The sequence below is a fragment of the Alnus glutinosa genome, chromosome 9 (assembly GCF_958979055.1).
Source record: "Alnus glutinosa chromosome 9, dhAlnGlut1.1, whole genome shotgun sequence".
NCBI classification, from domain to species: domain Eukaryota; kingdom Viridiplantae; phylum Streptophyta; class Magnoliopsida; order Fagales; family Betulaceae; genus Alnus; species Alnus glutinosa.
Genome location: NC_084894.1, coordinates 24,453,693 through 24,466,875, shown reverse-complemented (window position 1 = coordinate 24,466,875; position 13,183 = coordinate 24,453,693). Strand labels below are relative to the sequence as shown.

Genomic DNA, 13,183 nt, shown 5'->3' with positions numbered 1-13,183 from the left:
ATTGAAAAAAATAAATTAGGGGGGCAAAACTAAAAACATAAAAAAAAAAAAAAAAAAAAAAAAAAAAAAAAAAAAAATTTAATTTAATTTTTTTTTTTTTGGGAAAAATCTGGGGCTTAGGGGGGAGCTAGGGCTCCCCCTGGCCCCTAAATAGGTCCGCCCTTGCCTAAAACTGATAATCGTCATGTCATATAAGTGGTTAGCAGTTTTTTCCAACTTAATTTAAACGCGATAACACAATTACGTGGTTAGCCATTAGTAGATAGCGGCCGGTTACTAACCTACTTGGCATAAGTTTATTTACCACCTTTTCACCCACGCTTGGCATGAGTTTAGTCTAGTAAAAATGAGTGCTGAGGCTGCCCCATGCATGCTATGTTGGGGTAATATCAAAATACCATGATACATTTGTAAGGAGCACCAAAATTACAATTCTACAATTGCTATCATTTGTGTCCCATGTAGGAATAGGTTTAGAAAGCTCATTACCACTAAAAAACATTTTATACAAGCTCATTACGTTTTTAAAAATCATGTTTCAAATCACATATTCTAAAATCGCAAACACAAATGGACATCTTATCTATTGAAATATAATTAATTATAAGTCTATATAACAAGAGCCAAATCTAGCCCATCCTTGACATTTTTTGTGATTGAAGGCCAAGATGAGAGCTTAGGTTACCCCATACTGATTGCCAAATGAGCTTAGTGCAAAAAAACTTGAGAGCAGTTTAGAATTGAGCACCCTTCCTCCCCCATAGGTGATGTTCAATCTTTGAAGGAAATACTACCACATTAATTGTATTCTTGCACCAGTTTTCTGAAGGTCTAAATATTAGCGAATCATTTATTTGAAGCAGTATCAGAATTAAGGGTGAGTTTTGGAAGGAAGGGGGACGAAGACGTTGGGCTATCAGGTTGAATTTAATCGTTTTCTCAGTTCCTTCTTTCCCTCTTTGAAGGTCATTGCGGAAGTGAGAGCCATTGGTTTGTTCTTCCCCTTTTTCTTTTTTTCTTTTCTTTTCTTTTTTTTTTTTCTTAAAAAAAAAAAATGAAACGAAGTAAAGTCATTGTATGGACAAGTTTTAATTTTGTAATATCTAACGGTTTCACATGATGTAACGTCATTTAAAACTCTTAAATTAACCACGTGGCAACATATCCACCAATCCTCTCCACCTATTGATACTCATAATCTTTTTCTTTTTTGGACATGAAAAGAGCTCCTTTTGTCTAGACTCTACTTTTAGATATCAATCTGCCATCATTATTTGTAGAAATATATACATTTTAAAAACAGAACAATATGTGTTCCCCTACTGTTCTTTATTGCCAATCTGTAACACATACGTCTTCTAATGGATCTCAGAATGATTTTACTTCTTTAAGAACTCTTCATTCAAAAAGGTTTAAATTTGTTACCAAAATATCTGTCTTAATATCCTTTATAGCTTTCTTTATTTTGAAATTGATTTTTGTGGTGGTTGAATTGAAAAGTTGATTTTTGAAATGATTGAAGACTTGTCAAAACCTCCAAAGGGTCTAAAATTAGGACAAGATTGTCATGACAAAGTTCACGCATTAATTTCAAGTTTGAAACTTCTCAGTGGTCCTTGATATTGATATTGATAATCTTAAAACCTTGATAGCAATATTGGTCGATCGTCCCATGACTCTCATGTATAGTCTTGTCATTATCACCAACATGTGCAACTAAGTCTTCATCTAGCAAGACATTACTTGGCTTAAGAATGCCATGCCCCTGGGTGTAGTAAAAGAAACGATGGAGATATTCCATGTCCAACCATGTCTTTATCAAGCTAGACAATTACAGTGTAGAAATTAATTGACAAGATGGAGATGTTCAATCTTTGAAGAAAATCTAGAAAGTTGTTGTGAGAATACTTTCCACCACCTACTCTGCCATTGTACTCTAGCGCCAAAAGTCTAAATTCAGGACTAGTGAGGATCAACTTGTAGTGATTTTTACAAGATTCTCACCACGATATTAACACATGTCTTAGGTTTCTGGTACAAAACTTCTGGTTGGTCCGTCATTGATGTTGCCCATTCCAAGACCTATGTATACTATGCCAAAACTCCCAGCATCAATCAATTTGAAGACCTTTGCTACGAATTAAAGTCTTCTATCATTGTGGCCAGTGGCGGACCCAACCTTGCAAGGGCGGAGCCAGGGAATTCCTGGAGGGGGGGCCGAACTTAAATAATATGTGTGTGTGTGTGTGTGTGTGTGTGTGTGTGTGTGTGTGTGGACTAATAGTTTAAGTTTAATGTTAAGAATATGTTTGCTTCAATTGTTATTTGATTAGATTTTCAAGATGTGGAGATCTAACTCTTCTATTAGCTTTAGGTCCTCTGTTAATCTTCCTCATAATGTTGTGAATACTGAACACTTCTCTGTTAAGGATGATTCCTCTTTTGATTTTAGTAAATTGAGTATTCCAAGACTCCCTGCAAAGGAAGTCTACAATACTTCTTGGTTTAAAAGCTCTTTCAGAGCTGAATATGCTATTAAAACTGTCGAACAAACTATTCTTATTTCCAATAGGAATGAAAATTTTGAACTATTCAGTAAGAGATTTGTTAACAATTCCCTTGCTAAAGGTTTTATGTTTTTGTGTATTGGATCTGTTCAAGTCGCTGTTAAACCATTAACAAGACTTTGTATTAATGCTTCTGTGTTAATGTGCCTGCGTGGTGCTAGATTTACCGATTTCCAGACTAGCATTCTTGGCATGGTCCAGACTTCTTTGTATAATGGACAAGTTTATTTTGATACTTTTCCTAATATAACTCTTGGTTTGAGTGATGTTAATATTGTTAAAGCATTAACCTTGAATGTTTTGACCTCTAGTTACAATATGTTAGAAGGTAGCCAACCTTTGGTTATCATCTATCGTATTTATTACAAATTGTTAAAAACCAATTTGAATCCTCAAGCTATTATCAAAAATTCAGGTAATTCTACTTTGTTAATTCAAAGTTCTACCTGTGATTCTAACATACGAATTCCTCGGATGATGAAATGGAGTGAGATCAGTCTCCCTAGTGAGTAGCTTATTGAGAATGTTTATCAACCAGCCAAGATCTCCAGCGATGATACTAATCTTGACTACATCCAACAATACCTTGATGGATCTGTCAAAATAAGCTTTGTTGATTTGAACCTTTCTAGGGTTGAAAGGCCCTTGTCTATTAATGAAGGAAGAAATTCCTTCACTGTTAATCAAAGAAGAAATTCTTTTGCTAATTCAACCACAACAGAAGGTTTTCAAAGGCGTGATAAAGATATTGAAACCTTTTTGGCTGATTCTTCTTCTGATTTCAAACTAAAAGAAATTTCCACTAATTCCCTAGTTTGCTCTACTTTTTATTCTGCCAAACAATCGGTAGCCCCTTCCCAGGCTTCTCGAGCTGAAGAAGGAGAAATCTCCCCCCCCCCCCCCCCCCCCCGGTTTCTATTTCTCCCTCAGCTTCTAATTTAAATGCTCCTATGCCTGAGCCTATTTTTTATCATTGCAATGTTATTAATGCCTCTCCCAACAAAATGAATATTCATGATCTTGATTGGCCTTCTTTGCAAAAGGATTTTCTTTCCAAAGAAAATTCAATGAAAAGGCTTATTTTTCCTAATTCTTTTTTAAAATCTGGAAAAGATTTGATAAAACGTGAGTGGGCTGAAAAAATGGTTGAAGAACAAAAACATATTTTGTTTTTTTGACTATTTTGAAAGCATAAAACCTGGTGTTTTAAATATTTCAAATGTTTTAAATGTTGTTAAAAAGCCTTTTGTTTTAGCTAAAGACAAAACAGTTGTGAAAGCTTCTCACCCTCCTCTTGAAACTCTCCGAGTAAAAGGAAAAGATGGCATTATTGTTATTGCTTCTCCTTTTAAAGTCACTAAGAATGATACTACTCATTCTAAGACTCGAAAAATTATTGAACAAAACAATTTTGTTAATCAATCTCTTCACATTATTGGTCAACAACTTGATCGCATTGAAGAAAATGTTGATTCCAAAAAAACTGTTCAAAAACCTATTCCTTTGGCTGTTAAGAAAGATGTTGAAAAACCGTTGATTTCTTTACCTGAAGAAAGAAAAGGAACTAGTTTAAAACTAATAGCCAAAAGAATTTGGAAAAAATTGAAGAAATGCTTTTAGAGATTAGCCTTCGTAAGGCTGCTTGAGAGACCACCTCGGTCCCTGAAGCCAGTTCTTCCACTATTAACAATGCTTGCGTCATAAACCATGACAAACGCAAAAATGTTTTAAAACATTTTGATACTAAGTCTGATAATTCTAAAGAATCTAATTCTAATGAATCTGACTCATCCACTGATGATGATATTAAAATTCTTGAAGAAAATTTTGGGAAAATCAATGTTTCTCCAAAACTCCAAAGAATTTTTAAAACCAAACCTATTAATCTTACCAAGAATTGGTATAATAAACCCACTCCTTCTGATTAACAGTTTGAAGAAAGGGTTTTTCAAAACCAGTTTTCTGTTTCTACTGATAAATTGTATGAGTGGAATATTGATGGTTTGTCTGAATAGGAAATCCTTAATAAGATGAATCATATGTCTATGGTTGCCAATGCTTATATGACTAACCATAGTCTTTCTGATTTTGATATTGTTGAATTGATAACTACTAGTTTTTCCGCTTCTCTTAGCAGTTGGTGAGATAAACATCTCACCTAAGAGGCTTAAACCCGGATCAAAATTGTTGTTAAAATCAATGATGACGGGATTCTCGTCCTTAATGATGGCTAGCAATTGCCTGATGGTGTCAATACTTTGATATACACCATTATCAAACATTTTGTTAGGACTCCGTCCAATATTACTGCTCGTATTTCTGATTATTTGAATAATCTTAGATGTCCTTCTATGTCTGATTATAGATGGTATCAAGATGTTTTTCTTTCTCGTGTTATGCTTAGAGCTGTTAGTTTCAAGCCCTATTGGAAAGAAAAGTTCATTGATGGATTACCTTCATTATTTGCTCACAAAGTAAAAGATAAACTTGTTGATCTTGTCACGGGATCCATTGATTATGAAAACTTAACCTATGGTGATTTGTTTTCAATCATTAAAAAACTTGGCATTAAAATATGTGTCGATCAAAAAATGATAAGACAACAATTAAAAAATGCTAAGAAAGCTAAGTATGAAATGGGTAATTTTTGTGAACAATTTGGTTTGCCTCCCATTGCTCCTAGCAGGAGACATAGGAAGAAACCAGATCAGTTTACTAAAAAATACCGCCGTACTAAAAGATGAGTTGTTAAGCCTGAAAGGCCTAATAAAATATTTAGAAAGCATAATCGTTCTAAAACCGTTAAACCTTCCAAAGGAAGATGTTTTAATTGTGGTAAAAACGGACATTATGCAGATAAATGTCCAAACCCACCTAATAAATTAAAGAAAAAAAATTAATTCTTTAAATATTGATGAGGAACAAAGGAATGATGTTTATAGGATTTTACAATCCCAAGATTACCCCAATTCTGATTCATCCTACATTGATGAAGTTACTTCTGATGATTCTTGCTATCATTTTACTAGCGAATCATCTGATAAAGATGTTTTCAAAATTGGCTGCAATAATTCATGTTGTGAAAATAAATTTTGTAATGTTACTTCTAAAGCAGAAGAACAAGAAAATTTATTAATGACTTTGATTTTAAAAATTGAAAATGATGAGTTGAAAGATGAATATCTTAAAAAACTCAAGAAAACAATGAAGCATGATTTTGAAAATTTTGTTAAACCCAAAATTTCTCTTGATGAAACTTTGGAAAGGTTTTCTAAACAAAAATCCAAAGTAATTATTATCTCAGATTTGCAGCATGAGATAAGTAATATCAAGAAAGAAATTGTTGATTTAAAAAATGACATGCATCTTGTTAAAACTAATAACCAAGACTTAAACCGTAAACTATTAATTATAAATCTTCATAAAAGCTTCAAGAAGAAAATGAAGATTTAAAAATTGAAGAAGTTATTGGTAACCAACATGAGCATTCTAATGATCCTGAATCCAGCAATGCTTTGAAATTTGTTAAACTCACTAAGAGTTTCATACCACCTAAATGGTATGCCAAAATTACTGTTATTGTTGCAAAAAAATACTCTTTTGATGCTATTGCTTTGATTGATTCTGGATCTGATATGAATTGTATCTAGGAGGGATTAGTCCCTAGTAAATACTTTGAGAAATCCATTGAAAGATTGAACTCTGCTAGTGGGGATTCTCTTCATATTAAATATGAGCTTAGCAAAGCATATGTTTCCCAGAATGATGTTTGTTTCCATATTCCTTCTGTACTTGTTAAAAACATGAAGAGTGAGAAAGTAATTCTAGGAAATCCTTTTCTTTACTTACTTTACCAAATCTCTTCTATTGATGAAACTGGGATAACAACTGTTAAGATGGGTACAGAAGTAAAATTTACTTTTGCATCTAGATTGGATATTGAGCTAGACTGGCTAACCTGGTCTCTGCTAAAACCAAACATTTGAATTCTTTGAAACAATAACTCAAATATAAGAGAATTTCTCAGCAACTCTCTGACAGACTATTGCAATCCAAGATTGCTGCCTTTAATGCTAAACTTGTTGATACAATTTGTTCTGATCTTCCAAACGCCTTTTGGCACCGAAAGAAGCACATTGTTGCTTTACCTTATGTTAAGGATTTCTCCGAAAGGAAAATTCCAACTAAAGCTAGGCCTATTTAAATGAATGCCGAAACTTTAGATTTCTGTCAAAAAGAAATTGCTGACTTGTTAGCGAAAGATATCATTTGCAAGAGTAAGTCTCCCTGGTCTTGTGCTGCTTTTTATGTTATGAAAAATGCTGAACTCGAAAGATGTTATCCGAGGTTAGCAATTAATTACAAACCTTTTAATGATGTTTTAGAATGGATTAGGTATCCTATTCCCAATAGGAAAGACCTTGTTAACCATCTTAGTGAAGCTCTCGTCTTCTCTAAGTTTGATATGAAGTCAAGATTTTGGCAAATCCAAATTATTGATAGGGATAGGTATAAGACTGCCTTACCACTCCCTTTGGACATTATGAATGAAATGTTATGCCTTTTGGTCTTAAGAATGCCCCTAGTGAATTCCAAAGAATCATGAACAACATTCTTAACCCCTTTAGTCATTTTGCTATTGTTTATATTGATGATGTCCTCATCTATTCTAAATCCATTGATGAGCACCAGAAACACTTGAAATCGTTTCTAGAAATCATTGAAATCAATGGACTTGCTGTTTCTGCAAAGAAAATCAAATTATTCCAAACCAAGATTCGATTCCTTGGTTTTGATATTTTTGAAAGGCAAATCTGCCCCATTGATAGAGCTATTGAATTTGCTAGCAAATATCCTGATGTTATCACTGATAAAAATCAACTCCAGAGATTTCTCAGGTCGTTGAATTATATTGCTGACTTCTACAAAGATTTGAGGAAATATTGCAAACCTTTGTTTGATAGGTTGCAAAGTAATCCTCCTCCTTGGACTGAAGTCCACACTTCACTTGTTAAAGAGATCAAAACTTACGTTAAATCTCTTCTTTGTTTGGGAATTCCCACTTATAATGCTTTCAAAATTGTTGAAACTGATGCCTCCGACATTGGTTATGGAGGAATTCTGAAACAGATTGTTTCACTAGGATCTTCTGAACAAATTGTTCGCTTTCATTCCGGATCCTGAAATAATGCAGAAAAGAACTATAGTACTATTAAAAAAGAAATTCTTTTTGTTGTTCTCTGCATTTCAAAATTTCAATATGACTTGTTAAATCAAAATTTCTTGTTAAGAATTGATTGCAAATATGCAAAATATGTTTTGAAAAAAGATGTTAAAAACATTGTAAAGATCAAGAAAATAAATAAGGAATTTAGTAATTAATAAATTATGTTTATTAAATAGGTGAGACAAATAATTATATTCTAGGTAATAATATTTATGTTATTGAAAATAAAATAAGCCTAAGATAAAATAGTAGAATTAGAATAATAATAATAATAATGGGTCCTAGTAGAATAAATAATTAATTGTATAGGTAAATTATAGTTAAAATAAATGTGGAGTTATAAATTAACTGTTAAAAGATAGAGTTTTAATATGGTAGGGTCCTAATGTAATTTATGGAAGTTTAGGCATTTAAATAAAATGTAATCTTTCCCAACCACGTGTCAACACCTGCTTGGCTAGGAGAAGATAACCAACTCCTCGCAATGGGACAAGTGTCCCACTCCTTCTCTTTCTTCCATTTCTCTTTCCTTTTCTCTTTCTTTCTTTTTCTCTTTTCTTCTCTCCCTCACCCGCATAGCCCACTCCCTCTTTTCTTTTCCTCTTCCTTTCTTTTCTCTCTCTCTCTTCTCTATAGCAGCACGATCTCCTTCTCCCCTCTCTTCCATTTTCTTCCTCCTTTCTCTTCGTATCACACACACGCACTCCCGAAAAAAGATACACAAGGAGACCGTGTGGAGAGCAGTTTGTGAGAGTGAGATTTTGAGATGGAGAGTGTGATGGGTTCCGGCCATGGGAATTTTTGTAAGGTTAAATTTCCTAGCTTCTTGTATTTCCATTTTACCCATTGAATATATGTTTTGAAATCTGGTTTCTTGGGGTTTTTGTTGCATTTTCCGTATGGGTCTTCTCTGTGGGTTATTTGTAGCTACCGGTATGTGTTGCTAATTGTGTGGATTTGTCGTGTTTGGGTTAAAGGAACCGATTATGGAAGTTGATTTTAGTTTTCATTTGAGTGGTGATTTTTGGTAAGCTTCTAGAATGGTTGAACCGAATGGTGTGGTTTCGGTGGTGGTAGATGCTTGTGGTCAGGTGTTGGCCGAGTGGTGTTTGCTCTTTGGGGTTTCGGTTTTTTAGGGGTTTTGGCCAAATCAGTGGGTTGTTGAAGCTTGAATTTATTTTCATGTTTTGGTTGCTGATTTCCAGAATTGGATTTAGTTTTGGGAATAAAATTTGGTGGGTGATTTTTGGATAAAATTCTAGATTTCTGTTGATGGCCAATTTGATGAGGTTTTCTTGAGTCTTGTAAATGGAATTTGGTTGTGAATGGGGGCTGATTTGGAGTGATTATGGTGGTGTTGAAGTGTTGAATGTTGTTTATGTGTTGGTTGGTTTGTTAGAATAAGGTTTGAAGTTAATGTATTTAGACCCTTTTTGTGTAAATGGCAAATATGGTTAGAAGTTAAAGTTGGACCTTTATTATGCTTATGTGAACCGAATGAGATCAGTTGGACTTTAGTCTTGGTACTAAATGAGGAAGTGAAACAAACAATGAAGAAAAAAAAATGAATAATTAAATAAGTGTAATAAATGAATATATATATATATATATATATATATATATATATATATATATATATATATATATATATATATATATATATATTACAATATACGATTGTAAGTTAGTTTAATAAGAGTTATTAAATTATAATGTTAAATAAAATTAAAAGTCCTAAATCTAAACTACTTACATGGTTAGTAATTAATAAGGATAAAGCATTAAATATATTAGTAACTATATTTAAGGATAAGAAAAGAAATAAGCTACAAACCTAAAGTCTAATATTTATATCATAGGGGACAATGATTAAGATAAGAATGCCAAAGAGTTGTAAATGGTCTAAATAACCCTAAGTCGATAAATATAAATTAATAAGGTTATAGAGATACCTAAATAGGCTCCGGGTCCATTTGGTAATGTAACTAAGTAATTAATGCGCCTACCTAAGTATTACAAAATACTTTAGTGCGTTATGAGGTTATGCTTAGCTTAGTAAGCTTTCTATACATATATGTGTACATATATATGTATATGGACCAAATATACTTAGTTAGCCTAAGCGGATAAACAAATTGTAAGACTTAACAGTTAATAATGATAATATGGTAATTAGGTATATTGGGTACACAAAGTGTTTTAATGTATCATCGATTAGATTTAAAAGTTGTATATGTATATGTATATATATACATACGCATGCATCTGCGTTAAAAATATTGTTAACTTAGTAAATAAGCAACATGCTATAAAAAGGGTTAACATAAATGATGGGGTACAACGATAATAAATAAGCTAGTAAAAAGAGTAAATATATTTTATGTTAATAAACAAGATACAATAGGAACCAAGAACCAATGGTAAACCTAATGATAGCTTAAGATGCCTAGCTAGTTTTAGAAGCGAGTAATGCGACGTGTGAGCACGTGGGTAGTTTATGTATCATAGAGTATAGGTTCAATAAAATAGTCTAATGCCATAAATGTTTGCAGGCACGTGTCATGATTGGAAACTTCAACGTGTTCTCCAATCTAGAGTTCAAGTAACTAGAACACGGAGGAATGTTGGAGTCATAAGTCCAATGCAGCCAAGGTGAGTATTCTACTCACTTAGAAGTATTATTTTCATATATGATTAATTGCAAAATATATATTGTTTTACAAACTTGAACCAACTGTATGTTGATTATGAACTGTTTTGGAAGATTTGAGTATTTTTGAGTATATTGAAATTATGATGATGTTTTGAAGTATGAATATGGTATGTGGAGTTTAAATGAATGAAGTCACTTTATGTTATGGCTGGGAGTTTTGAAAACTGTGATTGCAATGGAACATGAATGTGATTTTAGAGTGAGTTAAGTTATGCAAGTTGTTTAAAAAATGACATGTTGAATTGTTTATGTTTTTATAAAGAAAGCATGTATTATAAGCATGATTCATGAAATGAAATGTATTGATTTAAGGCATGAGGCATAAGCATATGAACGTTAAACGTGCATCGAAGTGAGGTTCATAACCCACGGGAAATTATACATGGGTTAAATTCCCATGAGGTGCCTACTTGGGTTAGATTCTCTTGAGGTATTCACGAGGTACTTACTTGTGTTAGATTCCGTTAAGGTCCTCGACCATGGGTTAGATTCCTATGAGGTGCATACTTGGATTAGATTCCCTTGAGGTACTAGTACTTGGGTTAGATTCCCTTGAAGTACTCACAAGGTAATTACTTGGGTTAGATTCCCTTGAGGTCCTCGACCATGGGTTAGATTTCCATGAGGTACCGACTTGGGTTAGATTCCCTTGAGGTACTAGTGCTTACTTGGGTTAGATTCCCTTCAAGCACTATACTTGGGTTAAATCCCCAAGGCATAAAACAATGAGAATGAGCATGTATAACATTGTTTTATGATTGATGCTTTTATACTATGAGTAGTTTTACTAGACGTATTAGTATGCATAAGAGTCTCAATGGAAAAGAGCTTATGTATATTTTTATTGGATGGTTGCATGATTTAAATGCTATTATTTTCTAAGTCTCACCGCATCAAAAGTATTATAGTAGGTGAGGATGTATGTAGTTTCCAACAATGGAACTTCTACGAATATGTTCAGCTGCGTAGTATGCTTTAAATGTTTTCTATTAGTCGGTGTTTGCTATATCAGCTATGGGGGTTTTCAAACAAAAGTTTATAAAATTGGTGGATGTTATAGTATACGCATGACTAGAAAAGAAAAGTTGGTTCTTTGCGAAAACTCAGTGAATAGTATACCTCTGAGGTCTTAGTGTATTTATTTATGCTAAGACGGTGGGCTCATAATTCCACCTATACGGATGTGGCAAACCCACACAACCGTATAGATGATGTTTCTTTGGCTGCAGGTACTCTGGTATAGTTAATGGTTTGGTAGCGGTGTATATGAAATGTTATGACTGAAGCTCATCGCGACGGTCGTAATTGCTAGACCACGGGTGTCCACTGTTTTATAGGTTTGGTATATGTCTTGTGATGTTTGTGTCACATGTTCTTCGTAAAGTCATTCTTTAATGTAATTATTATTTTGATAAGCCTTAAACAGATAGACATCATGGCTCTTTTTGTGTAATTATCAGTCTATGTATATAGATATGACTTCTGCTATTCAGATTATGTTTTCCACTGCATAGATGTTATTAGATGTGTTACTCTGATTAGCAGGTACATATTATGGGGTATGTGCCGTATGTTGGCTTTGCGACATATCGTTGTGCCACTGTGATGACTCGTTTTATGTTTGTATTAAAAAAAAAAAAAAAAAAAATGGGTCGTCACAAACATTGCCTCAAAACATATATTTGCTAGATGGCAAACTATTTTAAGTAATTTTTATTTTGATATTGAGTATATTAAAGGAATTAATAATTCCATCTCTGATTTTCTCACTCGTGAATTTTTGCAATGCCACCATGGCAAGTAAAAAAGATCGAGGAAAAGGAAAACTTGTTAACCTTCCTGTTAACCAACCTCTGGCCATCAAACCAGAGTCTTCTCCTGTTGGCACTCCAGCTGCCTCCCCCATTACCACTTCGTTGACCCTTACTAATCGTTTCATGACTTTCAGCCATAAACCAAATGTTACCTTCAGTAGCGCCTTTGCTACTGATTTCAACCCTTTTCTTGGTGCTCCCCAAAGGCCAAGAATTCCATTTGTTAAAGCTGAACCACCTTCGGCTTATGTTTGATTACCTTATTTTCAACACTTGTTCTTTGTTGAGCTAGGAATGGCTCCTATTAAAGATCCAAGTCAGTTGGCTCTTGCTTTCTTTCCCCCTCGTTTCCATTGTTCCCCCTGAAAGTCATCTTCTATTATACCAACATATTGATTGAGACAAAATTGGTTCATTTCAAACTGATCCTTGATCAAAAAACTGGTAAAATTCTGTACATGAGTGTCTACTTTGACAAGATTATTCTTCTCAAAGATTGGGGTGACCATCCTTCCCAGCCCAAAATACTTTCCAATTCTGAGCTTTCTTACTCCTATTATGATTATATGGATGCCTGGTTTAAATTCATGCTTTACTAGAATTCCACCAATAATCATTCCTGGTTTATTAATTTTGATAAAAAAATTTACCGAGATTCTCCCTCTTTGGTTATCAAAATGGTGGGGACAGTTCGGAGCAGTTCCGGATATTCTCCCTCTGAAACTTGCCAAAGCTTTTGGAACCTTCAGAGACAACTTCCATACTGATGCTTATGGGAAGAAATTTCCTACCATAATGCATTTTATTATAAAATTCAAGATCCCTTGGATTTTAAAATGGAATTATGTTAAAGAAGGCGACA

The 13,183-nt window shown here is 33.6% G+C and overlaps 1 long non-coding RNA gene across 1 annotated transcript; it reads left to right on the top strand.

Annotated features, from left to right (window-relative positions):
* The first annotated feature begins 8,354 nt into the window (after positions 1–8,354).
* LOC133877171 (uncharacterized) lies at positions 8,355–11,821 on the top strand. Its single transcript, XR_009901673.1, has 3 exons — positions 8,355–8,602; positions 10,347–10,446; positions 11,716–11,821. It is a non-coding gene; the product is annotated as an uncharacterized LOC133877171 (long non-coding RNA).
* The last annotated feature ends 1,362 nt before the right edge of the window (positions 11,822–13,183 follow it).